We start from the raw sequence: 15389 nt of genomic DNA, 5'->3' as shown, positions 1-15389 counted from the left end.
AACAGCCACGGCCACCTAAACCTCACTCATCAAACGGTGGCTGGCAGAGGATGGAGGAGGGCCTCTGGATACCTAGTGTCCTCCCTGTGAGTGAGGACAGCTGGGTAAACGCAGCGGGCAGGGCAGGGCTTCCTCCCACCCTCACGAGTCTGGCTCAACTACTGAGAACTGCAAATGGAAGAAGTGGTCTTCCGCCCCCAACCAAGCGGGAGATGCCTCTTGGCAAAGCAAAGCCAGCATTTGAGAGGCAGAACCCTCGCCGACCTTCCCGTTTCCCAGCCCGTGCTCTGCTCCAACAGACTGGACAGCCAGGAACGCCAGTAAATCGAATCATACTTAAATGCACCGAGGTTATATCGCCATTAACGTTTTTCTAACCACTGCCCAGGGCATCAAGCTTTCTTTGTAAAGCAAGTATGTACTGTTTTGCTAAATCTAGATTTTCACACACCCTATTTGTTTAAAACCTACTGACAAACATGTAGAGATGTGTTTCTCTTCCGGGAGGTGAGGCCTTGACGCCAACTGCTCTGGGAGAGCTCCCTCCCTCCACTCCTCTGCTCACCTGCCTGTACCTGTGCTCCAGGTGGTCCTGCTACCTGGAAAGCCCTCCCCTGCTTCTCCTCCTGCCCACCTCCACTGTCCATCAGAGCCCCCAGCTCAACTGCCCTTCCCCCAGGGAGCCCGGGCCCCCCCGCCCACCGGCAGGCAGAGCAGACTGCTGTCTCCTGGGGCCCCCACAGCTTCGACCGGATCCTCTATGAACGCTCTTTCCAAGTCTAAGCAGCAGTTCCACCTGCTGGCCTTCCCAGTGGGAATGCAGGCTCTCTGGGGGCCACGGCTGTGCTGAAGGGGTCACTCAGGGGAGCAAGGGCACACAGGATTCGAAATCAAAAACTTGGGTGCTTCCTTCCACAGGATCTTAGGCAAATTCACCCCTCTGAGCCTCAGTCTATCCGTCTGCAAAGTAGGCACAATAATTCCAAGCAGCCAGGACCATTGGGAGGATTAGATGGGATGATACATGTGAAAAGCAATTTGCAAACTGCAAAGCCCTACACCAATTCCAGTGAGGATTAGAAATATTAGTACTAATCACAGCAAGATCTTTTTTGACCCGCCTCCTAGAGTAATGAGAACAAAAACAAACAAATGGGACCTAATGAAACTTAAAAGCTTCTGCACACCAAAAGAAACCATAAACAAGATGAAAAGACAACCCTCAGAATGGGAGAAAATATTTGCAAACGAAGCAACTGACAAAGGATTAATCTCCAAAATATACAAACGGCTCATGCAGCTCAATACCAAAAAAAACCAAACAACCCAATCAAAAAATGGGCAAAAGACGTAGACATTTCTCTAAAGAAGACATACAGATGGCCAACAAACACATGAAAAAATGCTCAACATCACTAATTATTAGAGAAATGCAAATCAAAACTACAATGAAATATCATGTCACACCGGTCAGAATGGCCATCATCACAAAATCTACAAACAATAAATGCTGGAGAGAGTGTGGAGAAAAGGGAACCCTCATACATTGTTGGTGGGAATGTAAACTGATACAGCCTCTATGGAGAACAGTACAGAGGTTCCTTAAAAACCTAAAAATAGAACTAACATGTGACCCAGCAATCCCACTACTGGGCATATACCCAGAGAAAACCATAATTCAAAACGACATATGCACCCCAATGTTCACTGCAGCACTATTTACAATAGCCAGGACATGGAAGCAACCTAAATGTCCATCAACAGAGGAATGGATAAAGAAGATGTGGTACATATACAATGGAATCTTACTCAGCCATAAAAAGGAACAAAATTGGGTCATTTGTAGAGACATGGATGGACAGAGAGACTGTCATACAGAGTGAAGTAAGTCAGAAAGAGAAAAACAAATATCATGTATTAATGCATATACGTGGAATCTGAAAAAACTGGTACAGATAATCTTACTTACAAAGCAGAGGACTTCCCTGGTGGCACAGTGGTTAAGAATCCGTTTGCCAATGCAGGGAACACGGGTTCAACCCCTGGTTCGGGAAGATCCCACATGCCGCAGAGCAACTAAGCCTGTGCGCCACAACTACTGAGCCTGTGCTCTAGAGCCCATGCACCACAACTACTGAGCTCAGGCGCCTAGAGCCCGGGCTCCACAACAAGAGAAGCCACCGCAATGAGAAGCCCGCGTACTGCAAGGAAGAGTAGCCCCTGCTCACCGCAACTAGAGAAAGCCCATGTGCAGTAACAAAGACCCAACACAGCCAAAAATAAATAAATTTTTTAAAAAATAAATAAAAAGCAGAAATAGAGACACAGACGTAGAGAACAAATGTATGGATACCAAGGGGGAAGGGGTGGGGTGGAGTGGGATGAATTGGGAGATTAGGATTGATGTATATACACTATTGATACTATGTATAAAATAGATAACTAATGAGAACCTACTGTATAGCACAGGAAACTCTACTCAATGCTCTGTGGTGACCTAAATGGGAAGGAAATCCAACAAAGAGGGGATATATGTATACGTATGGCTGATTCACTTTGCTGTACAGTAGAAACTAACACAACATTGTAAAGCGACTATACTCCAATAAAAATTTTTAAAAACTAGATTAAAAACAAGAAAAAAAAAGAGTAACATTAGTACTAAATAGTATGTTAACGTTAATTAATATTAATTTCCTCACACACATCCGTTCACCAACACCTATCGTCGTGCCTGCAGGCACCCGAAATGACTGCTGATGGAATCCCAAGTTCTCTGTCCATTCCAGACAGAACAAAAACCACGGCTGCTAGAGATGGAGACGCGGCTGCTAGAGATGGAGACGCCTCTGCCAGGGGCTACAGCAGCAGCAGCTGTGGGGTTAGTTATTTTCCCCCTGGAGCTTTCCTGTAAGAGATAACCCAGAGGGCTTTGGGAAACAGCCCCACCCAGCAGAGTGGAGGTGTTCAGCTACCTGCCAACAGGACGGGGGCCTCCCTGGGTGCAGGCTGCCCACAGGGGTTGTAGCAGAAGAAAAATAAAGGCACCAAACTCCACACACTTCTCCCAGGGTGGGGAGGCTGTCTTATCTGAAAATCACTTTCAGGGCGGCAGATGTAGTAACTTCCAGAGGTCTCATGCCACCCGCTTCATTGAGGTGAGGGCTGGGGACAGCCATCCTGGGACCACCCATGGCCTGAAGCTACAGGGTCCTCAGATCGTGGCTCCTGAACAAGGATACTGAAGTCTTCAGGGGGTCACAAAACAGACTGCAGGTTGGAAAATAAGACACACACACACACATACACACACACACACACGCACCCCTTCTCTATCCATCTTCACTTGACAGTGAAGACCGGCTCTCCCTCCAAGACAGAAACCAGGCCCTCGCGGGGTGGATTTCAAGGTTTTCTAACCTGGGACCTCATCTGAGCCCTGCGGCAGCCAGGAGGTAGGCAGAGGAGGATGAATAACCCCACTGGAGGGCAAGTGACTGGCCCAAGGTCATCACCAGGTTCTCTGACTCTGTGCAGTGCCCCACCTGCTCCTCACATCATGGTGCATCCAGCAAAAAGGGTGGAGACCTCGTCTTTCCTACAGACCTTGAAATAAAGCACCAAGGGGCTCTGTTTTAGAACTTCTCTGATTCTTTCATTCTACGGCTAACTTTCATGTCATGGGTAAACGCTTGCAACTTGGTGTTATGTGAACAATGAGCTAATGCGGGATGATGCCTAGAAGGAAAATATGCCCACTCTTCAACAGTGATTATTTCTTGGTTATTAGAAATTTGGGGTGATTTCTATTCTTATCCTCCAATCTTTTCTGGGTTCCAAATTTACTATAATCAACAAGTACTATTTTCAAAAGCAGAGAACCCCATTGTTTTTCACAGGCTGAAACCTTCCATGAAATACTCATTTTGTTGCGTGTGACTTTTTAAAAACATGGTAGAACTGGAAGTGATTAGTAGGTTAGGAACAAAAGTTTTCTGGGTGGGATCTTCCCTCTCTGGTTTCCGCCCCAGAGGAGAAGGAAAAGGAGGTGACTGTGGGGCTTCCTGCCTCTCAGCCCAGGCCTGAGACCTCCAGACCATTGGACGGAGCCTGTCCTTGAACACACCCAAGGCTGTTTAATGTACCTGTCAGCTCCTGATATAACTCAGTTCTAATAAACAATCCTGTTCGGACCTATCACTTCTCAAGAATAATTCCAGCTTTATCCTGTGTGGCAATGATACTAACCCATCCAACTGTTGGTTTGTTAGTCAAAGCGATTTCAGCACCTACTCTGTGCAAGGCATCGTGCCAGACACTGAGCCACCATTAATCCAAGACTGGAAAAACAACCAACCAGACAGAGGCCCCATGTCATCCTTCTAAGTTCTGCCCAAGCACAGGGTTTCAGATGCACTAAAACAGCAGCAAACAGGAATGTGAACAAACGCAGCCTAATTCCAGCACCGCCCCTCCCAGGACTTTGACAAAGCAGGGGCCTAGCAGGAGTCCCTGAAGAGAACACTGGCAGCTCAGCTGCACTGCATTAAGGTACCTGCACCACATGCCACCTGGCAGAGGTAGACAAAATGGGCAGGAAACGGGAGACAATCCGAAACTGGGGGACCTTCCAAATCTTCTCTCCAGGGCCCCTCACACTTTACTTCTTCCCCTTCCTGTCCTCTCTGAGGCCAAGAAGATCACATTCAATTAACATTTACTGAGGGCCCACTACGTGCTGAGCCCCAATGCCAAACAATTTTGCAGACAAAGAACTCAGACCTTTGCTTTGCACATGCTGTTCCCTCTGCCTGGAACCTGCTTCCTTATACACAGTGACAGCGTAAACGTCACCTGGTCAGAGAAGTGCCTGCCCAGGCGGGAATGCCTCAGTGTTCCCTCAGAGCACCTATGACAACTGGAATGGCTCTCCCCAGCTGGACTCAGCTCCCTGCACTGGCATACAGGCGTGCAACACCTCTTTCTTGAATAAATTAAACAGCCTGTAAGGTAACAATAAAAGCCAGTGTTTACTGAGCACGTACCACGTACAGCCAAATGCTGTGCTGAGCTCCGTGCAGACATCAGAGGTCACAGCCGTATCACAGCTGCACTATTATTACTCCTCTTTCACAAATGAAGGAAGTTGCAGCATCTCCCGCTATTCCTTACGAATGGGAATCAGAACCTGGTAAGCAACTTGTCCAAGGCCACGGAGCTAACGAGAGAGCCGCAGCTCCCAATTCTTCCTCCAGAAGGCTCAGCTTACCTCCCTCTCTCCCCGGTGCCCAAAGGGGTGCTTCTTTCTCCTATGCTCCCAGTGACCATTTTTGTCCCCTTCCTGAATTCTCCGCCTCCTCTCCCCAGGCACTCAGTTCAGAAGGTTTCCTTGATTCCTCCCCTCACGTCCTACACCCATGGGCTCCCAGGGCCAAAGCTGTGCTTCAGCAGACATCCTGTGCGAAGACCCCTAGTCTTTCAGCCCTGGAGGGAGGGACACACTGGGGCACTCAGCTGGCCGCTCAACACCCAGCAAAGCAGCCGGGGAGGGCAGGCATCCCCTCAGTGAACCCACACATCCCCACCCCCCTTTGCCTGTATTTATAGCACTGATGAGCATGGGGGCCTGGAGGATGGAAGATGGGGGAAAAGGAGAGGCCCACCCTGTCCACAGCCACAGTGTGAGAGGTCAGCAAGGACCTGCCAGACCCGGGAGGGCCAGGAAGAACCCGGTTCCAGTTCAGGGGGCCACCCTACCGCCAGCCACGGAGGCCAGGGTAGAGCCACCATTACAGCACTGAGCTCCAGAGGCCTGTCCTGAGTCACACAGGGCTGTCGGGACCAGAAGCTGCTGGAAGAATAGAAGCGAAAGGCAGCAGGGACCGAAAAGGATGCCAGTGACCCGAGGGAAAGCAAAGGAGGGAAAGGCCCAGTCTCCTTGGAGTTACCTGCAGGAATGAAGGAAGAAGGAGACGCGGGCACACTGTCCCGGAACACGCGGCTGAGGCTGTCGCTTCCTTTTGGAAAACTTCAGGGCTCCCTGGTGACCACACCGGGGTCAAGCTCAAACTCCTTAGTGGGGCCTTCAAAGGTCTTCACGCCCTGGGCCCACCATAGCCATGTCTGGGCGTGGTTATTTCAGGCCTCCGCACCTCTGCGCAGGGGGGCTTCCTCTGCCTAGAATGCCCTCTCCCTCCACAGGCAGAGCACTCCCCGTCGTCCTTCAAGGTGCAGGAGGTTTCGCTTCTACGATGATGTCGCGCACACCCCAGGGTTAGTGGGGGAAGAGCGTGGGCTCCAAGGTCAGCTCCACGGCCCAGCGCGGCTTTACCCTCCTAGGCTGCCTCCTCTGCAAAACGTGAAGGTAACTGTTCCCACCTCACTGTGGTGGGAGGATGAAACTCAGTCGGTCATGGTGCACAGTAAGTGCTTAATGAACAGGCTGTTGTTCCTACTGTCCTCCGGCCCCACTAGGGCCCTCTGTTTCCACCACAAGCAGAGCTCTCTCTGTCGCATATCTGTTACACGGTGGACAGCCTCAGCCAACCACAGCCTCTTAAACGACACAACCCACGACTCAGCACAGTGCTGGGCACACAGTAGGTCTTCAGCAAGTGCTTAGTGCCTGTGAAGGTCCAGTGGTAGACCCCCCCGCCAGAGTTCTCCCAGGGCCCGGCAGCCGGCCTTCCACAACTCACACACCAAATCCCCAGTCTCAAGGCCCAGCAGAGTGAGAAGGGTATTCACAGTTACTTGGTTTCAAAACAATAAAGGACCGTACTCTGCCTTCCCACTCCAGGGAATTCACAGGGAGAAATGAGCACAGGAGGGACTGGAAATAGCATGGAGCTCCTCTTGGGGAAGAGAGCTCCGCCAGCCCGCCAGAAACCAGGAGCAAAACCTCAAAGGCAGAGGAAGAGAAAACAGCCTCCAGACAGAAGCCCGAACTCCACAGAACTCGGCCAACACCAGTGAACTAGGACAAGATCACCTGCACCCATTCTGCCCTGAAGCTCTTCTTCCCACCCACTTGGAGGCCTTTAGAAGGGGTTCCTGGGGTAACCCACTACCACATGGGAGCAACTTAAAACACATCCAGAATCCCAGAGGCTGCACAAAGGAGCCAGGTTGCCTGTGGCCAATTCTTGGGGGGGAATTGATGGTGACCTCTCCACACACACTGGCTATGGGGGCCTTGTGTCTGGATTGGGGTCACTGTCTATGTCCATCTCCCCAGCAGACTGGAAGCCCTTAGAGGCCAGGCACCAGGTCCCATTCATCTTTAGACCCCTGTGCCCCTAGCATAGTACCTGGCATGTAGTAGATGCTCAGTAAGTTACAAGGCAGCACACCTGGCAGCAAGAGAGGTCCTGGTTCATGGATGACTCCATCCAGGCCTGCCACATACATGGACAAGGAGTCATGTACTCCCTCTGGGTCTCAGTTTCCTCATTTGTAAAGAGGGATAACAAACATTTCTGTACACACACAGCCTCCGAGAGAATTAAGTGGGGAAATATACGTGGAAAGCACCAAAGCATCAGAGGAATGCTAGTCAGCCTTCCAGTTTCAGCTCAGCTCCCCTCGCCCCCTCCACTCCATGTTGGAACCTTTTCTGCTGGCCACGTTTCCCCTCCCCCAGCACTGAACCCACTCTGCATCCCCTCTATTGCTTTATATTTTTCACATCATTGTGACTACTTGATTCTAAGTTTGATTCCCCGACCGACCTGAGAGGTCCTGGATCCCAGGGGCATCATGTGTTTCTGTTCAAAGCCTAATAAAATGGGCACACAGACCTGACCGCTGGGGCCTTCCCACCCCACGGTCCCAGCTCTCATACACACGGCACCCTCCATCAAGATGTCCCGATGTGCAGAGCCCAGGGGGCCCACCAAGCACGCTGGAAAGGAAGGGAGATAGGAAGGGACGCTGCACACACAAGCTGGGCAGGAGTCACACCTCTGAGACCTGCGCCGCCTTTGCAGGTGCGTGAGCTTATTTGCCTGGCTGCCTCCACAGCACAAGGCCTCCAGGGCACAGATTGCTGCTTCTTTCCTTACATAAAGCACCCAGCAGTCAGATAAATAATACATGACCTTCTCCTCACACGCAGGTATCAGACGTGCAAACACCTGCTTTGCCCCACAGGGCCCTGGGTGTGGGTGTGTGCGTGTGTGGGTGTGTGATGTCTGGCCTTGCACAACCCCAGAGGGGATACGGGTTGGGAACAGATACTCACGCCCACCTCTCAACCCCATCTCCTTGCCTTGGCCTAGAGTCAACTAGCACTAGACCCAAGCAGTGTGCCCAGAGAAGAAATGTCTGGGATGGATGCACACACCCTAAACCAGTCTCTGTGTTCCTTTTCCAAGCACATATCCTTGGAGCCCCAGGTTCCTGCCGGTGCCCCTCCAAACTGCTGACCTGTATGCAACGCGTGTACACCTTCATGCACGCATCCCCAGAGGCCTCGCCAGGCTAGCCACCAGCCCAGATCACAGCTACCCGCACAGGGCAAGGCCGACTCCCCCACTCACTAGGCTGTGCCAGGCGCCAGCACACCCACCGGGCGCACACCATCCCACTTGCAAAGGGCCTGTCCATCCGCTTCCCCTCTCTCCCGGCCACCCCCACGGGCAGGTCCGATTACACTCCAGGCGCGGGCCCCGCCACGCTGGCGAGGAGGGGGCAGCGCACACCCACGGGCGGCCCGCGACCTCGCAAGGTGGGGAGAGAGCGCAGGGCGAGACGGGCGGGGCCGCAGACGCCCCCTCCCTCCCCGCCAGGCCGGCCACCTTCGTCCGCTCCCCGCCCGGGCACCCGCGGCCAAGGCGACCCGCGGGGCGCCCCCCGAGCGGGCCTCTCCAGAACGGGGCAGCCCCGCCGCCCCCGGAAGCCCTCGGCCGACCCCCTCGGGGCCTACAGCTCAGGGCCGGTGGGTAGGGTACCTCAGGAGCCCATGGCGGCGCGTGTGCGGGCAACGCGAGGAAGCCGGACTGTGAGAGCGAGGCAGGCTGACGGCACCGCAGCCCTAGTATCTCGCCGCCGGCGGCTCGTCCCGGGCCCAGCAGAGTGCCGCCGCGGCGCGCCTGCGCACCCAGCGCGCCGCCGGGGAGGGCGGGGCGGCGAGCGCGAGGCTGAGATCACCCTCCCGGCCTTAAAGGAGCCGCCGTCCCAAACCCCAGGTGGTGGGAGCGATCCCGGCTCTCTTCCAGCCGATCGTAAACCAGTCAAGAGTCGCCTCCCCAACCTCCATCCCACCCCGAACCCTGCCCACCAGTGAGCTTCTTGGGGTGCAGGGACAGAGTCTTGGGCTCCAAGCTCTGTGCCTGGCACTCGCTGGCTGTATGGAGCTTCACCTCTTTTCCTCCATTTGGGCCTGTTTGAAGATGAAACAATATCTAACGGCTATTTGTCGAGTGAAGGATGCATGTGGAATCGTGGAATGAATGCATACTGAGGTGCTGTGTGCAATAACGCGAAATGAAATTGCAAAACAGAGAAAGAGGTTTTTCTTCCCACTCCACCTAGCAGCGCTTCCTTCCTGCCCCACCGAGCTCTAGGTGGTCTAACCGGCAAAATTCTTCAGATATCATTCAAACCGCCTAGCCCATTTCTGTTTGCCAGGTTCACACCCAACTCAGTTTAACTAAAAAACATAAAATCCAATCAAGTTCCGGCTTTGGTGTGTTCAAGATCCCCAAATGTATTTCTATCCCCAGCCCAGGCTCCTCCCGTGAACTGTGTACTCACCATCTCATACCTGAGGTTCCAATAGGATCTCAAAGTCAACATGCCCACAACAGAACCATTTCCTCTCAAACGCAGAGACCTGCACTCTCACAGCCTCCCCACCAGAACGGTTAGCAGCTCCATCCTTCCAGCCCCCAGCCTAGAACTCCTGGAATCATCCTTGAATCCCTCCTCTCACCCCTTTACCCACTGGAGCAGGAAATTATGTTGGCTGTACCTGCAAAATACATCTAGACTCTGACCTCTTCCACCCCATCTCTACTGCCACCACCCCATCCACTTTCTGTCCAGGATTATTGCAATATTCTTGTTATGGACTGAATGTTTTTATCCCCTCAAAATTCATATGCTGAAATCCTAACCCCCAATGTGATGGTATTAGGAGCTGGGGCCTTGGGAGGTGATTAGGTCATATGGGTGGAGCCTTCATGAATGGTATTAATGCCCTTAAAAAAGAGACCCCAGAGAACTATCTAGCCTTCTTTCTGCCATGTGAGAATACGGTAAGAAGTTAGCAGTCTATAATCCAGAAGAGGGCCCTCACCAGAATCTATCACGCTAGCAGGCACCCTGATCTCGGACTTCCAGCCTCCAGAACTATGAGAAATAAATGTCTGTTGTTGATAAGCCACCCAATCTATGGTAATTTGTTATAGCAGCCCAAGGTGATCAGGGTTATTGCAACATTTTCCTAACCTGTTTCCCTTTTTCCAGGCCTGCCCCGTGTCCCAGTCTACTTCATTGCAGGAGCCAGAGGGATTCTTTTAAAACCTAAGTCAGAACACTGCACTTCTTTGCCCAAAGCCTGCCATTGGCTGTGCATTTCACTCTGAATAAAAGCCAAAGTTCTTACAAATCCCTGCAGAGCTTTGCTTCATCTAACATTCCATCCACCCAGCAGTGTCCGACCTCATCTCCTCCTCTTGCTTCCCTCCACACTGACCCCTTGCTGTTCCTAGAACAAATGAAGCACGCTTGACTTCAAATCCTTGGCACTGGATGTTCCCTCTGCTGGGATTGCTGTTCCCTCAGACACCTGAATGCCCCCTCCTTCACTTTCTTCAAGGGGTTGCTCACTTGTTCCCCACTCAGTAAGGCCTGCCCTAACCACCCTAGTAAACTTGCCAAACCCCTTACATGCAGTCCCGATTCCCCCTTTCCATGCTCTAGTTTTACCCACATCACTTAATTTCTATCGTGACATAGTTTGCCTGTTTTACTGTTTGTCTTCCACCAGTAAGACGTAAGCGCTACAAGGACAAAGATTTTTGTCCTTTTTGTGTCCTGATATAATCCCAGTACCTAGTACAAGGGTTGGTATAGAGAACATGCTTCAAAACGTTCTGTAGCATGAAGAGTCCTCTAGGAAAAGTCCTTCCCAGTCCCCAGGTAGGAAGTTGCTCAGGGCTTTCCAGCACACGAACAAGGCTTATCATCAATTGCATCATCATCATTTGTTCATGACTTCCCAGCTCTTCCTCCCTGCACATGAACCGCCCCCCCAGGGCAAAGTCCTTGTCGTAATTACCACCATATCTTATGCTTAGCATAGAAACCGACACGATTTGACATCCAGAGTGGTCAGGCCAAACCACACCCTAACTCAAGTTGTTACCCCCTGTTCATTAAGGGCGCTCCGAGTCTCAGTTTACAGAGGCCCTAGGCTGACAGGGGCAGGGGCAGGTGGTGGGTATTTTTAGGCTTGGGTTGCCAGAAAGGGGCTCAAAGACAGAAAGTCACCTGGCCTGAGTGACATGGCAGGTCAGCAGCAGATGGCACTGTGAGCCCTAGTTTGTTGCTCCCTGGCTTTCCTCATCCTCTCCCCCGGCTGTCTAATTTAGAAGTAAAAATTTACCCCTCAGTCACCACCCCACTCCGTGCAAATGCCCATTCACCCTGGTTCAAAGATGCCACTCAGTTCGGCCCCTCTCCCTTCCATGCTGGGGCCACTGTCCTGGTTCAGGTCCCCTTATTTCTGGACAATTGTAACAGTCCCCCAACCCACTAGTCACCTTGACCCCAGCTCACTGGCTACTGAAGGAGCCTTTCTCCACCTCCAGCAACCAACTACTCTTCCTTCAAAGGCCAAATCCGATGTCATCTTTTGGTTCTTTCTTGATTCTCACCTCCCTCACTCTCCTCTCCTCTATTCTGGTCTAATTAGTTTCTCCCCAACAAAAAAATCGCAAATAAGCTGAAATTCATCAAAGAATAGTTAAGCAAATTATGGTAGATCCATACAATGGTATATTGTGTAGATACTGAAACAGCCACTTTACACATTTCAAATAATAAGGGGAAATGATTAGGAATAATACTGACTGGAAAAGGTAGTAATAAATTTGCATGATAGCCTGATCTGAACTGTTTACATCTTTTTTTTTTTTTTTTTTTTTTTTTTTTGCAGTACGCAGGCCTCTCACTGTTGTGGCCTCTCCCGTTGCGGAGCACAGGCTCCGGACGCGCAGGCTCAGCAGCCATGGCTCACGGGCCTAGCCGCATGTGGGATCTTCCTGGACCGGGGCACGAACCCGTGTCCCCTGCATGAGCAGGCGGACTCTCAATCACTGTGCCACCAGGGAAGCCCACTGAACTGTTTAAAAAAAACCTTTTTTTTTTAGGCTTAGAAGAAAGATTGGAAGGAAATATAACAAAATCTTAACAGTGGGTTCTCCTAAGTGGCAGAATTATGAATATTGGTTACCGTCTCTCTCTCTCTCCCTTATTTAATTTTTGTTTCTCTGTATTTTCCAAAATGTTTGCAAAAAGCATGCAATCTCTTCAAAATAAGAAAAAAGTTATTTAAAGAAATGGTCTGGGACTTCCCTGGTGGCACAGTGGTTAAAAATCTGCCCGCCAATGCAGGGGACACAGGTTCAATCCCTGGTCCGGGAAGAACCCACATGCCGCGGAGCAACTGAGTCCGTACGCCACAACTACTGAGCCTGCGCTCTAGAGCCTGCGTGCTACAACTACTGAAGCCCGCACACCTAGAGTGCGTGCTCCACAACAAGAGAAGCCACCACACCGCAAGGAAGAGTAGCCACGGCCTACCGCAACTAGAGAAAGCCCATGCGCAGCAACGAAGCCCCAACACAGCCAGAAATAAATTTATAAAAAAAAAGAAGAAGAAGAAATGGTGTGTTGTTCCCTTCTGTTTTCTTCTCTCTGTGCATCATAATTCATCTGAATGCATCTGTCTCCCCCACCAGACTAAGGGCCTCTCAAGGGTAATAGGGATCAAGTTGGATTATCTCTGCATCCAAAATCCACTCCTAGCATCTGTAGGAGAGTGCAGAGGAAAGAGCCAGGGCCTCAGCGGTGCTGGTGAAACCGTGCATCTCAGATTCGGACTTGAACCCACGTGGCTGGGACTCGAACCTGGCCAAAACCCAGTTTTCCAACTGAGATAACACACCTGGTTTCTCGACTTTATGAAGCTCAGGTTCTTGATGTCTCATGGCAGAAAGAATTCAGTGAGAGATAAAGTGATAGGTAAGAAGTGGATTTATTTAGAGAGAAACACACTCCACAGGGTGTGGGCCATCTCAGAACGTGAGAAAGGCACCAGGGTATGGGGTTGTCAATTTTTATGGGGGTGGGTAATTTCGTAGGCTAATGATTGGGAGGGGTATTCCAGCTATTTTAGGAAGGGGTGGGGATTTCCAGGAATTGGGCCACCATCCACCTTTGATCTTTATGGCCTGTCTTGGAACTGTCACAGTGCCTGTGGATGTGTCATTTAGCTTGCTGATGTGATCGAATACTGAGGCTCAAGGTTTAGTGGAAGTGACTTGTCTGCCATAGTGAACCCATTTGGTTCTAATCAGTTTATGTCATGTCCTCAGGCTATGTCATTCTTTCAAAGGTTGTGCCCTGCCCCCTTTCCCTCCAGTTTCACTGGTGCTAGCTAATGAGTGGCCCAGAGCCCAGAGCCCAGAGCACTCTGAATCCATTTACCTGCAGTCTCTGCGTCTCCCACGTTTCCCCAAGGATGCTGTGGGAGCCCTGGCCAGGTGTCCTGGAGAGGCAGTGTGGTGTGGAGGGCAGAGCACAGGGCCAGCTCCATTTACTTCCTAGCAGTATGATCTTAGGCATGTGGCTTTGCCTCTCTGAGGCTCCGTTTCCCCATCAATATGTATGAAAATGTCGACACGGTATTTTGCACGCAGCTGACGATCATGCTGCAGTCTATAGCATGGGGCTGCTGAAGGCCCAGCTAACTTTTTACCTGAATCAGACCCTTTTGGTTGCAACGGACTAAAACCCAATTCAAACTAAGTTAAACAAAGGAAGGGAATTTAAGGGCTCACTTAATTAGGAAGTGCCAGGCAGAGATTTGAGGCCTCACACACCGTCATTAGGACACTATTTCTCTCAGAGAGAGAGAGAGAGAGAGAGAGAGAGAGAGAGAGAGAGAGAGAGAGTGTGTGTGTGTGTGTGTGTGTGTGTGTGTGTGTGTGTGTGTGTGTCGGCCTCATTCCCAGGTGGTCTTTACCCCGCAAAGGCACAGAGAATACGTCTTTCCTAAGAATTCCGAAAGTTCGGATTGGCCCATCTTGGGTCTCTTTCCTATCTCTGAGCCAATCACTGTAGCCAGGAACTGCAGTGCTCTAATTGGCCAGGCCTAGGTCAATGGCTCCGCCCCTGGAGCCAGTGGGAGGAGTCAGTTCCTACCGAACCAAAAGCACTGAGACGGAGGGTGGGCCCCTTAAGGAAAATGGGATGCCGTGACCAAAAGAACCAAGAAAGAGTGCTGGGGAGGAAAAAAACCTCAGATGTTCAGCAGCTCAGGGAGTTTAAGTGGCTCTCCCAGGTCACCCAGAAAGGAAGATCAGGGACAGGCAGAAGTGTAACCTCAACCAGAGCAGAGATGGAGGGAACTACGAGAGCCATCTGGATGGGGTGGCTTTTTGGAAGCCTTTAGCCTGTACTGTGGCCAGACTGCCTAGTTCAGATCCGACTCCACCACTGACAGTCTGTGAGACTTTGGGCAAATCACTAAGCTTCTCTGAGCCTCAGTTTCTTCATCTGTAAAATGGGGTTAATAACCACACCATCATTTCAGGGCTGATGTGCAGATGAAATAACACAAGTAAGGCTGTTAGCACAGGGCCTGGCATGCTATAAGCACTCAGGAAGTGCTGCGGGGGGGGGGGGGGTTGTTTTGTTTTTTTGTTTTTTGGCCTCGCCGCATGGCATGTGGGACCTTAGTTCTCTGACCAGGGATCGAACCTGCGCCCCCTGCATTGGAATTGCGGAGTCTGAACCACTGGACCCCCAAGGAAGTCCTGGAAGTGCTGTTTTTAATACATATAAACAGTAAGAAGGCCTATTTTGAAATTCCTGTTTGCAGCTTAAAACATAAACAGGCCCAACTGAGATGACTTTGATGAACTTGCCTCAAACTCTGCCATCAGTGAGTCTAACCCCAGCAGCCACTTTGTGTCTGGTGTCAGGGTCTTGCTGCTGCTGTTCCCATCACCTGGAACACATTTCTTCTCACACCCTTTCCTTTCCCTAGTTAATTCCTGCCCCTCCCTCAGGTCCCTGATAAAACGTTGGTTCCCCTGGGTATGTCATTAAGTGGAAAAAAGAAAATATCATACAGAACAGTATTAGGTGTATCATTT

The 15389-nt window shown here is 51.1% G+C and overlaps 1 protein-coding gene across 5 annotated transcripts in view; it reads right to left on the bottom strand.

The window, feature by feature from the left end:
* TMEM184B (transmembrane protein 184B) overlaps window positions 1-9090 on the bottom strand; it is a 49754-nt gene extending 40664 nt beyond the window's left edge. For 2 of the 5 annotated variants that reach the window (XM_032645132.1, XM_032645135.1), the window contains exon 1: window positions 8952-9076. The gene's annotated coding sequence lies outside the window, so the exon portion shown is untranslated. Of the gene's footprint in view, window positions 1-8951 lie in introns of all 5 variants that reach the window. The other 3 variants (XM_032645137.1, XM_032645136.1, XM_032645133.1) reach the window with 3 other exon arrangements.
* Window positions 9091-15389: the final 6299 nt, after the last annotated feature.

The sequence above is a fragment of the Phocoena sinus genome, chromosome 10 (assembly GCF_008692025.1).
Source record: "Phocoena sinus isolate mPhoSin1 chromosome 10, mPhoSin1.pri, whole genome shotgun sequence".
Classification (NCBI taxonomy): domain Eukaryota; kingdom Metazoa; phylum Chordata; class Mammalia; order Artiodactyla; family Phocoenidae; genus Phocoena; species Phocoena sinus.
This window is presented reverse-complemented; position numbering and strand designations above follow the sequence as displayed.